Here is a 3,276-nt window from a genome sequence, read left to right as displayed (position 1 = left end):
TACCACCTAATCCGTATTAAAGAAGGAGATGAGTAGAAAACAGCTTTCCGCACAAAATTCGGCCTATTTGAGTATAGTGATGCCCTTTGGTCTCTGTAATGCTCCAGCAGCATTTCAATACTTCATTAATGAAGTTTTGCATGACCTATTAGACATCTGTGTCATTGTATATATTGATGACATTTTGATTTATTCAAAAAATGCAGGGGAACACGTAGAACATGTTCGATCGGTGCTTCAAAAGCTCAGAGATAATTCTTTATTTGTTAAATTAGAGAAATGTGTTTTCAACACCTCAAAAGTGGAATTTCTAGGTTATTGGTTGTCTCCTGAAGGAATTACAATGGATCCCAAAAAGGTTGAAGCAATATTGAATTGGCCTGCTCCAACCTCAGTAAAAGAAATTCAGCGGATTCTTGGATTTGCAAATTTTTATAGGCGTTTCATTTCCAAATTTTCAGAAATAGAGGGACCTATCACACTGCTTTTGCAAAAAGGAAAGAAATTCCACTGGAGTAATGAAGCAGAAGTAGCTTTTCAGACCTTAAAGACAGCTTTCACTTCAGCACCTATTTTAATACACCCCGATCCGGATAGACCATTCTTTGTGGAAGCAGATGCTTCACAAACTGCCATTGGTGGTGTTTTGATGCAGAAAGAGATCAATACAGGACATCTCCATCAAATAGCGTTGTTTTCTTGAAAACTTTTACCTGCAGAACAAAACTAACCTATGGCTGAGCGTGAACTATTGGCAATTAAAGCTGTGTTCCAGGAATTCAGGCATCATCTCTTGGGGGCTAAACACACCATCACTATCTTTTCAGACCATAACAATTTGCAATTCTTTTCAACTGTAAAAGCATTTACCCCCAGACAGATGCGCTGGCTGCAATTCTTTAGTGAGTTCGATTTTGTGATCACCTATCGACCTGGCGCTAAACAATTGTTGTCAGACACGCTTTCACGTTTGGTTTGTGACAAAGATAAAGACCTATGACAGGAATTGCAGAGTATCATTCCCGCAGAAAAGATCTGTGCAGAGATATCCACTGACACCTTTTTAAAATTATTGAAAAAACAAACTGAAACTCTGAATCAACATCAATGGCTTTCATTAAAAAACACGTCAATTTATGATGGTTATTTCTTTTGCGAGAATAAACTATTTGTTCCAGAAAAAGTTTTAAGAGAACAAATCATGAAGTGGAATCATGATGTAGCGACAGCTGCTCATTATGGAGTCAATAAAACTCTTGAATTATGCCAAAGACATTTCTGGTTGGAAAAAATGAGTGAGGATGTACATGAATATGTTCAGACTTGTCCAGTATGTGCAAGACAAAAATCGTTGCACACTCCTCCTATGGGTTTGTTACAACCAATGGCAATTCCCCCCTTCCCATGGCATACCATTAGTTTAGATTTTGTTACGGATCAACCTAAGTTCCATGGTTTAACCACGATTTAAGTAGTAGTAGATCTGCTATCCAAAATGATTCATTTCATTCCTCTGCCTAAACTACCATCTACAATTGAGTTTAGTAATATCTTCTTAACCAATATTGTTAAACTCCATGGATTACCACCCAAAATTATTTCTGACAGAGGTCCCCAATTTCTTTCTAAATTCTGGAAACAACTTTGTAATCAGTTAGGAATAGAAATTGCTCTATCATCTGCCTTTCATCCTCAAACTGATGGCCAAACAGAAAAGGTGAATCAATACCTAGAACAAAGTTTGCTTTGTTTGTCGACTACTTTGACTTCTAATTGGGATGAGGCTTTACCTATAGCAGAATTCACTTATATTAATACGGTACATTCGGCTTTGAGATGTTCGCCCTTTTACTTTCTCACAGGTCAACATCCTAGAATTTTGCCAATAATTTGTCCAGAAAGGCCTCAGGATATGCCAGCTGTGTCAGAAAGGTTAGACAAGCTGTTAACATTTCAAGAACATATTAAAATGAGCTTAGTTAAACATAAGGACAAGATGAAAGAAGCAGCGGACCTACATAGAATTCCATCCCCACAATACAAACCAGGTGATTTGATTTGGCTGTCAACAAAAAATATCCAATTCGAGGGGCCTAAAAAATTAAAACCTCGATTTATTGGGCCCTTTCCTATAGAAAAGATTGTGAACCCAGTGGCAGTAAAAGTGATTCTTCCTCAGGACTATGCAATTTACCCTGTTTTTCATGTATCCCTTTTAAAACCCTACGATCCAAAAACCCGACCAGATAACCCTCCTCATCCGGTGGTAGTAGGAGATCACATTGAGTATGAGGTTAAAAAGATTTTGGATGCAAAACGTGTGCGAGGTTGTCTATACTACCTGATTGATTGGAAGGGATATGATCCTTCTGAAAGGTCCTGGGAGCCTGAAGCTAACGTACATGCACCATGACTAATTCGATCTTTTCATGCCCTTAATCCAAATAAACCACGACCAGTAAGGCAACCTTTGGGGGGGAGAACTGTCATGGGTTCTTATGCCATTGCAAGTTAATCCCTTTAATTATGCATGTTCTCGTATTGTGTGACAAGTACTGTTTATTGTGTGGCAAGTACAGCTAGTGATTCATTTGTAGCTAGCAATGTTTGTTGCTACATTTTCTTACAGCTAGCAATGATTGTTACTGTTCAAGTTTTATGCACGTGTAGAACTGAATACAAGAGCCTTTTCACTCTCACGTTTTGAACGGTTTCCTGAATACACGTGAGCAGGTGAAGGAACGCCCAAGAAAAGACTATAAATACCATGCCCTCACTCGCAGTGACGCTTCGCTTCGTCCAACAGCATCACCGAGAGTGTTCCTATTTGGCATCTGAGACCCGTCTGATTCAGTCCCTTTCTTTTGGTTCCGCTTCCCTCCCGTCTGGAATTCCTCCCGCTAGCTTCTGTTCCCGATTTCCTTAGACAACCTTAGTTACCGTTTTCCCTTTAAACACTTACCTTCCCCTTTTGTGATTCCTTCGTCGTCCTCCGATCTGCGAAAGGCACCGGCGGCTTCAGTCCCTCGATCTGCAGTTCCAGTTGAGCCTTCTCTCCTCGATAGGATTTCCTGTGTAAACAAGTAAGAGATCTGGTTACCAAGCAACTCAGGATCAAAAGACAAGCTTATTATTTGTAAAAGACTCGAGAGCTGGAAAATCATTTTCTTCATTGTAAAACGGATTTTTGGAACTTGGCATATATTTAAAGCAAGTTTATTTTCAATTGTCATTTCTTATGAACATAGTTGATGGACAAATCAATATAGAAAATCG

The sequence above is a fragment of the Lissotriton vulgaris genome, chromosome 1_1 (assembly GCF_964263255.1).
Source record: "Lissotriton vulgaris chromosome 1_1, aLisVul1.2, whole genome shotgun sequence".
Taxonomy (NCBI): domain Eukaryota; kingdom Metazoa; phylum Chordata; class Amphibia; order Caudata; family Salamandridae; genus Lissotriton; species Lissotriton vulgaris.
The sequence above is the reverse complement of the archived record's forward strand: the minus strand, read 5'-3'. Positions refer to the sequence as shown.